General features: G+C 40.0%; 1 non-coding gene across 1 annotated transcript; it reads left to right on the plus strand.

The window, feature by feature from the left end:
* Positions 1 to 1150: 1150 nt before the first annotated feature.
* On the plus strand, positions 1151 to 1255 carry LOC121998868. The gene has a single exon (XR_006116658.1). It is a non-coding gene; the product is annotated as a small nucleolar RNA R71 (small nucleolar RNA).
* Positions 1256 to 15021: the final 13766 nt, after the last annotated feature.

Here is a 15021-nt window from a genome sequence, read left to right on the forward strand (position 1 = left end):
AGCTCAGGTGTTGATGATTCAATAGATGGTGATTCTTGGGACTCACCCATATCTGCATGAGTCCCTACACATTGGTCCACAACATGTTCAACCCTTGCAATTCTTACTCTAAGGGTTGTGTGGATGAAGGACGTGATCCTTGAGATGCTGCTTCCACAACGCAGCTCCCTACACATTCTTCCAAATCATCATCATCATCATAAGTATCGAAAAGTAAACCAACGCTTATATCTTCAACAGGAGAATTAATTAAAGGAGGATCATTGACTTCATTTGCATTTTTAAGTTGATCTACCTCAATACATTCATCATCTGAAAATTCAATGTCATCATAACACCTTGTAAACCCAGAAGGTAGATCTAAAAATTTGTTATCCACTGCATTATCATCACAATCCTCATCTGAAGAGTCCCCATATTCATATACATCCAGAAATCTACACTCAACCATATTGGTGTCATAGAATTTGCCAAAGTCTTCATTTTCATTGACCCTCACTAGCCTCTGTGGAAAAGGAACCTTTAGTGAAGGTCTTGGGAAAGGTACTTCCTTTCCCCATATTCCCTTTGAGCTTGCGGAGGAGGTCCAATTTTCTTATCTAATGTTGGTGTGATCAATTGTTGAGGGAAGGGTACTTGTGGCCTTTGTGAACTTCCTGGAGTAATGAAACTGAGGTCTTGTGATCTTCTATTATCCTTCTCCTCAATTCTATACAAGTCATTTTTCAGAAGTTCTTCAGGATTCTTGCTGCCCCTCAACTTAATATCATTACAATTTTCACTAGATCTTATTTATGTAGGAGGAGGATCTTCTTTGAACCATTTTGAAACTATTCTCTCGATCCTTGCCCCCAAATGTTTGAACTCCTCATTCTGTGACTTTTGAACTTCGACATTCTTGGGTGGTTGAACTGCAATTTGCTTGACATACTCTCTTGTATATATGGCTTGTACTTCTTGAATTTCTAAGGGAGATTCCATCCAACTTTTGCTCGACCATCCATGGAGGTTCAATGCCACTTGATCAATTAATGTAAAAGCTTCTTCTATACTCTTGTCCATAAAAGAACCTCCAGCTGATGAATCTAACAAACACTTATCTGAAAAGGAAATTCCCCTATAGAATATGTGTAGAATCAGCCATTTCTCCAAACCATGATGAGGGCACTGTCTTTGAAGACTCTTGATCTATCCCATGCTTCAAATAATGATTCTCCATACACCTGAGCAAAATTTGTGATGCAACTCCTCATGTAGATTGTTTTGCTTGGAGGGAAAAAATGATTCAGAAATTGTTGCTCCAATTGTTCCCAACTTGTGATGATTTGAGGATGGAGAGAATATAACCAAGTCCTTGCTTTATCCTTGATGCTAAAAGGAAATGCTATTAGTCGAACTGCATCTACTGACACTCCTTCACAGTTCACCATATCGCATAGCTCTAGAAATGCCTCAAAGTGCAGATAAGGACTTCCCGATACTTCTCCTCCAAATGTACGACCTTGTATCATGAAAATTAATTCTGGGTCTAGCTGGAAACTTTCTGCTTCAATATGAGGCTGCACAATTGGAGACATAAATCTTGCAGAAATAGGTGCAGAAAAATTTCTTAAGGCCCTGCTTGACATGTTAGTGCTCAAGGTATCCAAGAAAAATTTTGAGTAAAAACAAAGATGAAGAACTAAAGATAAGAAATAAAATGCTATATGAAAAACGAGAAACAAAATGTAGAATTTGAAGAGAATAAAGAAAATGCAGATTTTTTTTTTTTTGATTATGTATATGGAAAACAAATTGCAATTTAAAATGGGAAAACAAAAACTATTCACAAGTCTAGGTTAACTAAATTGCTAATCTACTAATGTTAATACGAACAGTCCACGACAATGACGCCAAAAACTTGTTATGCAACCACAAGTGTACGGTTTCGTCGTCAGTAATAAAAATATCGAATCCACAGGGACTGTTGATTAAGCACTAGAGATGTCGCAAGGTAAGTTATCTAAACGGTCGAAAGCTAGCTTTGGCATTTGTAAACTAACGAGGGTGATTGAAAAGGGAAAGAGAAGGATGAGAGAAAGAGAAAGAACTAATCTTGGATGGAATGAGCTTCGGGAGATGGATTCTAGGATTTTGGTTTCATTGTAATACTAGGAGATACTACATAGATTGCTTAGTTTCTACCCTCTATGTCCATGCTCTTGTAGGAAGTTAGATTGGTCAATATCCCTAAGTATCAAATAGAGATGATCCCTGTGAAATCTTGTAACGGTTAACCCCCCTGTCACGAGGGCACCTCGGTAGATCACTGGGATACACATCTAGTAAATAACAATAAGGATAAGGGTTACCTACCTCCTTATGGAGGAATTGCCTCTCCCTTCAAGATAATGTTCTAGACATCCGTGAACGGGTTACCCTTGTCACTAGGGCCCCTCAGGTATACGATTTAGAGCATTCTCTTTACGAGAGCAGCAGTTCCTAAGGGATTGTTTCTCCTTTTAAGGGAACGTCTTAGACGTCCGGAAAGGGTTACCCCTATCACTAGGGTACCTTGGTCAATACGCTCTAAGGTATCCCCTTTGTAGGATCAACAATCCTCCACATCAAGCAATCAAAGCATAGAAACGTAAACATGGCACACACGCAACTCATCAAGCACGAACAAGGCATCAACAGGTCATTGAATAGAAACAAGGCGAATCTACATAGTTCTACATATCCATCATATTACAAATACTTCCTAATCCTAGAAGAGGATGTCTACTCCATTGTGGGGGAAGAACACCCCCAAAACATAAAGAAGAACATACTTACAACCCTTGATATGAGAAGGAAGGGAAGAAGCGATGCTTGCCGAGATTTCCGATGTCTTGGGGATGCCTCCTTGCTCTGGAGATGGACGGAATGTCAAGGGACGGTGGTGGATGAAGCTCTAGGGTTTCCCCCAAAGGAGAAAACCCTTTCCCAAGGAGAGGGACCAAGTCCCCGAACCAAAGATCCTCCAAAATAGAGTTTCTTAACCCTTTTATACGCTAGGGTACGGGCGTCGCACGTCCCGTGGCACGACCATGCGAGGTTGGCACGTCCATGCCCATCCTCTCTTCTAGTTGGGTGGCACGACCGTGCGGAATCGTACGGCCGTGTCTTCTTTCTGCACTGGGGTGGCCACACGGGAGTGCAAGGTTGCACGGTCGTGGCCTTCTACTTCTCTGCCCAGGGTCACACGGTCATGCGGAATCGCATGGCCATGACCCTCTCCCTCTCTGGAATGTTGGCACGACCGTGTGTTGCTTGGCTGCTGGTCATGGGGGCACGACCGTGCAAGTTTGCACGACCAAGCATGCTTCTCCTTTAGTTATGACCGCACGACCGTGCAAGATTGCACGACCCAAGCTCCTGTGTGCGTTTTAGCTCCATTTTCGCTCTAAATAGCGTCCTGTCAACAAGAAAACACACAAAGAGCAGATCTCTGAACAAAAGAGTACTTATGATGAGTATGCACTAAAGGAGACGATTATGCCAAGAATATGTACGCATAAAGCAAGTGAATGTGCACTAAAACATGCATAAATGATCATAATATTTGTGCACATTAGTCCTTAATTGATGATCCTGCCCGAAAGTCGAAGAGATGGAATGCTGGGGATGTGGCGCTCACGTTGACCTCTGGTGGACTCCACATAGACCTGCAACACAGACTATGTTAGTGTCGAACTAGGGAAGGCATCCCTGGCGTTGGCTCTCCGACGCTCAAGTCAGTCACCGATGATGAGGAATGAAGCGGAGCAACAAGAAGACTACAATAGCGTAAACAGTAAATATCACATGTAACGCGTACCTCCGTCGATACTTGGACCTCCCTTTTATATAGAGCTTCGATAGTGCGCATACACACTTCCCAAGGTGAGCACGCGTCTCAAAACTTTTCTTGAAAAGACTTGTCAGTAAAGTGTTCCTGACACAGTACCTTAACAGACTGAGCATATCTCTGAAGTAACAGTGGAACCTTCTGCCGTACGATCTTCTGGCATCCCATGCCCGGTGTCGGCGCCCCCAATTCCCCTAAAGGATGTGGAGGGATATCAAAGTACTGTACCACCAGACTGAGTGGGTTTGCCGCTTGGCCATCTATTCGCCGCTCTGGTGTCCCGTCCGATCGGCCAGATCCTTGATACTCTACTTAAACGAAGTTCCACTACCATTGTCGAGACCTATTGCCAGGCCAAGCGGTGTAGCCGCTCGACCGAAATCGAGCTCTATCGATGTCATACTTTGCTGTCTTACCTAGCGGGCTAGTCGCTCGACTGAAGTTGAACTCTTGATGTCATGTCCTACTGTCTTGCCAAGTGGGGTAGCCGCTCGGCTCGGCTTCTACCCATCGTCTCCCTTGCGCGTCGGTTGTTTGATTGCTCCCTGTGTCGAAGACGGCGTGTTGAAGCCTAATCCTCGGTCGGAGTATGATTCGCCTAACCGACCGATGTCATCCACTCATTGACCGTCTTGACTTTGACCTCTATCGTGGCAGCAGGGTGGGGCTCTTCATCATCACTGCATCACAAGTCTTCCCCTCAAGTCTAGTCGAAAGAGGTTATAGTCCGACTGACTGGATAATTGTTTGAGTAAGCTTCTGTTGATGTTGGAAGCATCCGACGATCGAACCTGTGTTTTGATAATGGTAAAGGGTTCAAAGTTAAGCTGTTTTATGATCTAACAGTTTGAAAAAGATTGCAGGAAAGTCCTAAGTGTACTTAGGCAAAAGTCCTAGTTGCGGTTAGGCAGGTGGAAAACCCTAGGGGGTGGTAACCCTAGGTCATAGGGGGTGGTAACCCTATGCAGAAAGTCTTGACGGATCGAGGGCTTCAGGAAAAAGTCCTAGGTGGCGGTAACCCTAGGTAAAAAGTCCTGGTGTCACGAACCAGGTGAAAGACTAGACAGGTCGGGAAGCGGGTGTCCAGCAGAAAGTCCGGAATCATCGAGCGCCAAGCAAAAGTCCAGTCGATCTGGAGGATCGTGCTGGGAACAGGTAAATCTCCTGAGTGGAGTAGGTGAGGACGCGTTCCCCATAGAGGGAATATTAGGCGTCAGGTCGACCTAGGGTTTTCGGTCGAAAATTCGAAGTCAGACCCGGACAGTTCGAAAACTATCAATATCTTACTCATAGCTATTATGTGCTAACTTTGTTTTGCAGGGTATGTGTTTGGGACTAACACATTTTGCAAGAACAAAGGAGCAAATCACACCTCGGATGAACAGTGTCCGAGGCGCCTCCATGGAGCTTGTAGGCGCCTCGGGTGCAAACTGTGAGCTGGCTGCGAAGAGGTGTTGGAGGTGCCTTGGACTGGCATGGAGGCGCCTTCAAGTGGATAAGCGGCCAATTCTTTAATGCTGATCCACGCACGGCTGACTCGGCATGTTGGAGGCACCTTGGAGCTTAATGGAGGCGCCTTGAACACCCTATATAAGGGGATCTCGAGGTAGTAGTTAAGATATCACCTTCTAAGCGACCCTTTTGTGACAAGCTACCAACGAGAAGTTCCCGAAGTGCTGTAGCAACATTCCGAAGACCTGGAGCTCCAGATTTGATATTCTTGTTGCCAATATTACTTTGTTTACAGTTCAAATTGTAATTAGTTTGTAATAACTTTTCGAGCTTATAGTTGTTGCCCACCAGAAGCGATCAACGATGGCAGGCCTTGGAGTAGGAGTCGCCACAGGCTCCGAACCAAGTAACTCCTCATGTCTTTGTGTGTGATTATCCTTTTAATTTCCACTGCATTTATCACTCGAGTTTTACGAATCGAACGAAATAGCCATGAGAGCTATTCACCCCCCTCCAACGCTTCTCGATCCAACAATTGGTATCAGAGCGGGGTCGCTTCGATTTAGTGCAACCACTAATCAAGCAATTTTTATGGTTATTTTCAGTTTTACGGAGTCAATTAGAATCAGCTTAATAGCTACATTCTAATTCTTTTTACGAATCGATTTTTGCTCGAAATTGGTGCAACACCACTCGAGCTCGTTGGTTTAAAATTTTCCCGCACTACTAATCCAAGACCAAGTCTTGCGACATCTCGTTCTATTTTTGTTCTTGCATATTAATTAAATGGCCCAGCAAGAGGGTTACAGCACTGTTCATCCCCCGCTCTTCACCGGAGAAGATTTCGGGTACTGGAAAGGATGAATGGAGAATTTTCTAAAAATCCAGTTCGAGATGTGGATGATCGTCAAGACTGGGTTTCAACTGCCAACCGACGAAGACGGCAAGCCTACACCCTGCGAAAACTAGGAACCATCTCTAATCAAGAAGGTGGAAGCCAATGCCAGAGCGACCTGCACTCTCCAGTGTGGACTGACCAAGGAGGAGCTCAACAGAGTTGGTCAGTTTTCAACCGCAACAGAGCTATGGGAGAAGCTGATCGAACTGCACGAGAGCACCTCCGACACCAAGGTAAGCAAAAGAGATCTATTATTTAATAAATTATATAATCTAAAAATGCAGGAAGGAGAGACAGCAAGTCAACTCCATGCTCGTATTCAAGACATCCTCAACTCCCTCCACGCGATCAGGCAAAGGGTTGAGAACAGGGATATAATAAGGTACGCTCTTAACGTGTTTCCAAGGAGTACATTGTGGGCATCAATGGTAGATGCCTACAAAGTCTCCAAGGACTTATCTTCCTTAAAGTTAGATGAATTATTCTCTGAGTTCAAATTACATGAGAAGACTAATGCACAACCAACCGAGAAGAGCATTGCTTTGGTTGCAGGTACAAGTAGAACACATGAACCTAGACCAAGGCGTAGAACCGAACCAGAAATGGAAGAAGAACCTGACTCAGACGATGAAGATGACGAGCTAACGGCTAAGCTCATCAACCTTGTAAAGAAGCTCTACAAGAAGAAGAAGGGGTTCAACAAAAGGGACCTCAAGAAGGCAGTCCAGTCCAAGGAAACCCAATCAAGCTCGAAGGTAAAATTTGAAATGACGTGCTATGGTTGCAACCAGAAGGGACACATCAAGGCTAACTGCCCCAATCAGAAGGAGATAAAGAAGCAAAGAAGGAAAAAGGTCTTGAAGGCAACATTCGAAGAATCTTCCTCAGAAGATGACGACGACGAACTCGATCAAACGAGTCTCCTTGCACTGATGGCCCGGACCAGATCAATATGTCAGAGAGCGAGAGCGAATCGGAAGCTGAATCGAAAAGAAGCCACGGATCCGTATCCGTTTCCAAAGGGAATGACCTCGCTGTAAGTATTCAACGCTTAAATAATTTAGTTAATTATTTGTTACGTAAATTAGCAAAATCCAATTGGATCAAGTCACTTCTGAAAGAGGTGACAACCCTTAAAGAAGTGACCAACTCCAAATCCTTGTCTGAATTCGTTCGCACTGGAACCTGTAACGACCACCCTTCTTACTACTACTACACTCTAAGGATGACCGTTACTTGACTACTAACTCTACTTAACCGGTATGATAAAAAAAATCACATGGAAACCCTACCGAAAAATTTTGGCAGAGTCTCCCCTGTACCGGTGACCATATCCGTAAATACATACAGAGTATACTCAGCCACAGGTGGCTGGAACATATATTTTCACAACCACGCAGTTTAATAAATCAAATCATGTAAGTAATGAAAAGCGGAAACATAACTTCTTACTACAAAATTTTCTTATCAACTTAATAAGAAATTAAACTAAATAAATTCTTAAACTAAGTGAGTTCTTTAGCTAAGTCTCAAGGATCTCCATAGTCCACACATCACACACCGTCACAGCATCTCCTTGTCGCCTTCTTCCTTATACTTTAGCTTTTCCTTTATCTGCAGTAGGAGGAAAATAGTATCTATAAGCTAAAAGCTTAGTGAGCGCTATCCTACTCACAAAAACTCGATATGCATGTATATAAATAAAAACATGCTAAAACTGAATGCTAACATGTAAAGCTACTCATGTTAATAAATAGCAAAGAAATCAACTAACTGAAAAGCTAACATGTATAGCTACTCATGCTCATAAATAGCAAAGAAACTAACTGAAAAGCTAACATGTAAAGCTAATCATAGAACTATCATGTGTATCAATAAGAAACTGAATTGATACCTAAGCTAAACTAATTAATGCTAAACTGAGTCTAACTTGTATTCACATAACTAATTTGTGAAGTTTTGAAAACTATTTACATAATAGATTAAAATAATAATCATGCTGCTGATGGGCCCGACAACTATACTTGCTGTGCGCGCATCCCTAACTAAACCCAGGATTGCAAGTTCCGAGTCTAGTAGGGTTTACTAGGTTATCTAAACCTAGGGACGACTGTGGGAGCCCAACCCAATGGACATCTGGTCCAGTACAGTGCCACTGCTAAAAGTAAAATACTGGATCTTAAACTAATTAACTTATCTTGCTTTTACTAGGTTATCTGAACCTAGAGGCGACTGTGGGAGCCCACCCATTGGACCGTAGTCCCATATAAGCTGAAGCAAGACTAAATAAGTTATTTTAAATACTTCTACTGCATTTACTGAGCTATTAAAATACCTACTGTAGCATTATATTGAGCTAAGCATTTTATCAAGCACTTGGTGTGCACTAGAACGCACCCTACGTACTGAAAATCTGTATACAAAGCTTAACATAAATCTGCATGCAAAGCTTAACAAAAATCTGCATACCATACTTACGAAAATCTGCATGCTATAAAAATAGAACTACTCATGTTCAACTAATAGCAAAGGAAAACTGCACGTGCTCAATAATAGCAAATGAAAACTAGAAAATCTGCTCATGTATATCTAATAATAAAGCACTAAAATTTGCATATCATACAAGCTTAAACTAAATCTAAAACTTGTTGGAATTTTTAGGCACTTAATTGGTTTACAAAGTACAAATCTTAATCTTATCTGACTTGTGGTATACTTTGTAGACCTATACGTGGTTTACAAATCTGCACTTTGTAAATGGATTTACAAATAAAACAACACACAGATTGTTATTACTTATTGCCCATCAGATTTTAAATATTCTGTATTGTATTTTGTTCCAAAATTCTGCACCGTTTCATACTCCCTGCCCAGTACATAACTTTAAAACTAAAGGCTAACTGAAAACTGAACAAACCCATCAAGGTAGCAAGGACGCCTAAATTGAAATCCTAACTAATAGGGCCTGTTCTTGCTAAAACAAGGCTGTGCACATTTGGCACGTATAACTGAGTGCCAAATAATTGCTTAACACATATTATCATGTACAGGTTAACACCAAAGGAAAGCAACATAATTTAGGAATTCACTTCTAAGGCAATCTGGTTTGACAACCGGACCCATTATGGAAACAACCCAAAATTTCCAATTATGCTTTATCAGATTGGTAAGGAAACAATTCAAGGTTTTAATTGCTTCATGAAAACCACAGCAGACAACCAAAAGGATACCAACGTGCTACTATAGGATGAATTGCTATCAACTGATTAGCAAGAAGGCAAGCAAAAATCTTAAATCTATTCTAAAATCCCTAAACATTATGATTCTCTACAACTAAAATCTGAAAACCAAAGAAACAACCCCTCCTGTTCAGTGGCACGGCAAGAAACCAAAGGAAACAAAATACTCCAACATGAAACTGATCTGCATGCTACAAATCTATTCTTAGGTTGCAAACTATTTAAGCAAACAAGGACAACACCGAAATAAATCCTAAACCTCCAATCCCTTCTCAAAAACTCATGGCAGCAAGCATAACTTCACAATCTCAACAACACGTCTCAAAACTCGAAGGAAACACCAAAACAAAACTCGAAACTATTCTCAAACCTCTAGAAATTCCAATTCTGTACAGCGTGCCCAAAAGCAAACAAAGGAGAATCAAAACTCGCGGAACTACTCCTACTGCAGGTGAGTAGCAACTCACCGAGCGTTCTTGGACTTACAACCGACGGAGACGACCTCTAGGGCTTCGGAGATGTGGTTGTTTCGGCTCTTCTTTGTGCCCGCGCGCTCTCCTTGCCGAGAGTAACTCGAACTTGTGAAAAATCCGCGGAGAAGGGAGCTCGCCGGCCGCCAGAAAACCAACCCTAGCCGCCGCTGCGTTTCCGCCCGAGAGGAGCGCCGTCGCGTGAAGGAGAAGAATTTTGAGAGAAATTGTTTGTTTTTCCGAAAAGAAACCTAAATTCCTTTCCTTATACTAGGGTTTAAACCGAACTATACCTTAAATCAATTTGTTCTCATATCTATTTAACAAATCGAGCACAGCTCGGTTGGTCGGGCCGAGTTCTGCTTGGGCCGAGGAGCTGGGTTCGAACCCCAGCTTCTACAAACTTATTTTTCTTTTCTTTTATTAACGACCCAATTTTTCCTATTTCGAGTTCTAAAAGTCCTTATAAAAATCTAGAAATGCTTTAGAAAAATTCTAGAGATTTTTTAGAAATTTTTAGAGTATTTTTATGGAATTTTTGGAGTTCGTTTGGTATTTTTACTGAACGAAAGAAGTTTCGACAAAAATATGTCCAAGCCGAGATTCGAACCGTGGACCTTGGGTTAAGCCAAGCCTTAAGCAAACCAAGTCAACCAACTGTTCCGCGGTTGTTTTGTGAATAAATAGAGAACGAAATAAATTTAAGTAGTGGTTATAGATAATAGAAATAAAAGGTTGCAGAAAAAGGGCCGAGCCGAGGCTCGACCTGAAGACCTCCGACCGCAGCAAAGCTTTAAGCGGAGCGGCCAACCAACTGGTCTGCGAGTGTTTTGTTAATCATATATGGAGTGATATACATTTAAGCAGAAGTTGGAACATTTAAAATAAATTGGAAAAAGGTGCGCGGCGAAGGGATTTGAAACCCAGACCTTTGATTTGGTCAAAACCTGGCTAACCAAGTGTGCTGCGGGCGGTTTTGTTTAAGAATAGATAGTAAATTTATTTAAGGTATAGTTAATAACAGAAATAACCCTAGGTTATAAAAAGGGATAAGTTAAGAGAGAAATTAATTTTTCTCCCGAAACCCTTTCTCTCCTCGCGACGGCGTTGCGGGCGGAAACGCAGAAGTCGAGCTTAGGGCTCAACTCCGACGCCGGCTTGAGGTTTCTCCGAGGGGTTTCTTCACCTCCTTAAGCTTTTCTCGTCGAGGAGAAACGGAGAGCATGAAGAGGAACCGGAAATTTCAATCTTCCGAGCCTTAGAAGCACTAGAAGGTTTCCCCTTCGGCTGTGAGTCAAGGGAACGAAGGTGAGTTGCTACTCACCTGCAGTAGGAGTAGTTCCGCGATTTTGTCTTTCTTCTTTGCTTTGCTTTCGGATTCTTGTTTCCTTCTTTGTTTCTGGAGCACGCATGAAACCCTAGAAGTTTAGTTTCAGCAAGTTTTGGTTTTAGAACACCCCCAGAGATTCGGCTTAGATCTTTCTTTTGCTAATCATGGGGCAAGATCAGCCCTAACATTAAGTACTTTAGGTTCTTTAGCTTCAGTTTGAGTCCCTTGCTAATTACCATAACTTGTCAACTTTCACCTTTGTTTTGTAGTTCATTACAGTAGGTCTTTAGTTGATGATTAATTGCCATGATTTGTCAGAGTTCACCTTTGATTCGTAGTTCATATCAGTAGGAATTAGTTGATGTTAATTGCCATGTATTGATTCTTATTTCTATTTCTTAGCTATTGAATATGCATGAGTAGACTTAATTCCTAGATTTATTTGCTATTAATTGGGCACGCACAGTTCTCATTGCTATTAGTTAAGCACCAGTAGCTTTTATTTGTAGATTTTATTTGCTGTTCCTTAGGTCTTGTTTTGCTGGAAACAATTCGTAATGTTAGGTTCCATTAAGTGCAGATTTTATTTGCTGCAGAATTTATTTTTTCTTCCATACTATCCAATGAGTATGAGCAGTTTTATTTATGAGCATGCACAATTTGGAACGCTAGTATGTTTGGATAGATCTTTTGTGCATATTCATGGGCAAGAACAGCCACCAATTCATAGTGGTTTAGATCCTTTTGTGTTGATTTAGTAAGCATGATATTCTGTTAATTCCATGCAGCAATTATTCCTTTATTTTCTAAAATTCCTTTGTTATTAGAATAACATGAGCAGATTTTCTAGATTCTATTGCATGCCTAGTAGTTGAATTTGTTTTACTTTCACAGCATGCTTAAGTTGTTCTAGTTCCCTATTTGCTATTGGAATAACATGAGCAGTTCCATTTTTATAGCATGCAGATTTTTATAAGTAAAGTATGCAGATTTTTAATAAGCAGATTTTCATAAGTATTGCATGCAGATTTTAGATAAGCTTAGTATGCAGATTTTGATAAACTTAATATGCAGATTTTTGTTAAGCTTTACATGCAGATTTATGTTAAGCTTTGCATACAGATTTTCAGTACGTAGAGTGTGTTCTAGTGCACCCCAAGTGCTTGATAAAATGCTTAGCTCAATATAATGCTACAGTAGGCATTTTAATAGCTCAGTAAATGCAGTAGAAGCATTTAAAATAACTTATTTAGTCTTGCTTCAGCTTATATGGGACTACGGTCCAATGGGTGGGCTCCCACAGTCGCCTCTAGGTTCAGATAACCTAGTTCTAGGTTCAGATAACCTAGTTAAAGCAAGGTAAGAAAATTAGCTATGAAATCAGTATTTTATTTTCAGCAGTGGCACTGTACTGGATTAGATATCCATTGGGTTGGGCTCCCACAGTCGTCCCTAGGTTTAGATAACCTAGTAAACCCTACTAGACTCGGAACTTGCAATCCCGAGTTTAGTTAGGGATGCGCGCACAGCAAGTACAGTTGCCGGGCCCATCAACAGCATGATTATTATTTTAATCTATTATGTAAATAGTTTTCAAAACTTCACAAATTAGTTATGTGAATACAAGTTAGACTCAGTTTAACATTAATTAGTTTAGCTTAGGTATCAATTCAGTTTCTTATTGATACACATGATAGTTCTATGATTAGCTTTACATGTTAGCTTTTCAGTTAGTTTCTTCGCTATTTATGAGCATGATTAGTTGTACATGTTTAGTATTTCAGTTAGTATGATTCCTTTATTGGTTTATGAGCATGATTAGCTATACATGTTTAGTATTTCAGTTAGCATGATTCCTTTGCTATTTATGAGCATGAGTAGCTATACATGTTAGCTTTTCAGTTAGTTGATTTCTTTGCTATTTATGAGCATGAGTAGCTTTACATGTTAGCATTCAGTTTTAGCATGTTTTTATTTATATACATGCATATCGAGTTTTTGTGAGTAGGATAGCACTCACTAAGCTTTTAGCTTATAGATACTATTTGCCTCCTACTGCAGATAAAGGAAAAGCTAAAGTATAAGGAAGAAGGCGACAAGGAGATGCTGTGACGGTGTGTGATGTGTGGACTATGGAGATCCTTGAGACTTAGCTAAAGAACTCACTTAGTTTAAGAATTTGTTTAGCGTAATTTCTTATTAAGTTGATAAGAAAATTTTGTAGTAGGAAGTTATGTTTCCGCTTTTCATTACTTACATGATTTGATTTATTAAACTGCGTGGTTGTGAAAATATATGTTCCAGCCGCCTGTGGCTGAGTATACTCTGTATGTATTTACGGATATGGTCACCGGTACAGGGGAGACTCTGCCGAAATTTTTCGGTAGGGTTTCCATGTGATTTTTTTTATCATACCGATTAAGTAGAGTTAGTAGTCAAGTAACGGTCATCCTTAGAGTGTAGTAGTAGTAAGAAGGGTGGTCGTTACAGAACCTCAATTCAAGTCCAAAAGCTTGAGGAAGAGAATTCCAACCTGAAAATTCAAGTCAGGGATTTGAAGACCGCGTTGGAACGGTTTACTTTGGGTTCCAAGAATCTTGACCTGATTCTTGGAAAACAAAAGGCCATATACAACATATCCGGAATTGGATTCAAGCCTAAAAAGAAGTATAGATCGTATTTATCTTTAGTCAACAGAATAAATAGAAAAGTGGTCCAGGCATGGGTACCCAAGTCCAACTTGGTCAATCAAGTTGGACCTGGTCAATATTGGGTCCTCAAGGATCAAGTACATTACCTTGATAAACCATATCGAGGCTATGATCCAAGGGGAGCCAAAAGAAAAACCATATTAATAAATAGATAAATAATTAAAAGAAAATAATTAACATATAATTAAATTAAGAAACTTAAATCCAATCTATAAATTAATAATGTGGGGAGGCTCCAGAATAGTTGGCACCTCCAAAACTAACCTACCCGACAGGATAATCCAAACCAAGCAACCCGGTAGGTTAATTAGGGTTAGAACTAAGAGGGCTAGGTTTAACTTGACCTACGGTACTAGTGAAGTTTTGGATGATAGTACGTTAGGGAAGCTTAGTCCATGCATGTCTAGGAAGATATGACTTCGACCTGGTGTATTTGGCTAAGTGGAATTGACCGAAGCTACCCTTTACGGATCCTAACTAGTTAGACCAAGGTTTTGTACTAAGTTCAGTGGATAGGACTATTTGGAAAACTTTAAAGGCATGGTTACTTTAATGATGTCCAAGTGACTCACCATAGCCCATTTGTTTATCCAAATAATGTCTATTTGCTGAGCCCAAAGCTAAATCTGAATCTAACACAAAGTTAAAATTAACCTTATAACTAAACTCATTTCATCTCACAAAAATTATAGGATCCTCTGATTGAAAAATTTAGATTGGGTGAGATGACTAAGGACAAAATTAAAATTAAAATTAAAATTAAAATATTTTTAAAAACTTATTTAAAAATATTTTTAAAACTTATTTAAAAATGTTTTAAAAACCTATTTAAAAATGTTTTAAAAACTTATTTAAAAATCTTTTTTAAAACTTAGTTAAAAATATTTTAAAAACTTATTTTAAAAAAATCTTTTAAAAACTTATTTAAAAATCCTTTAAAAACTTATTTAAAAAATCTTTTAAAAAACTCATTTAAAAATCTTTTAAAAAAAACTTATTTAAAAATCTTTTTTTAAAAAAAAACTTATTTAAAATGTTTTAAAAACTTAT

The sequence above is a fragment of the Zingiber officinale genome, chromosome 6A, assembly GCF_018446385.1.
Source record: "Zingiber officinale cultivar Zhangliang chromosome 6A, Zo_v1.1, whole genome shotgun sequence".
In the NCBI taxonomy this organism is placed as follows: domain Eukaryota; kingdom Viridiplantae; phylum Streptophyta; class Magnoliopsida; order Zingiberales; family Zingiberaceae; genus Zingiber; species Zingiber officinale.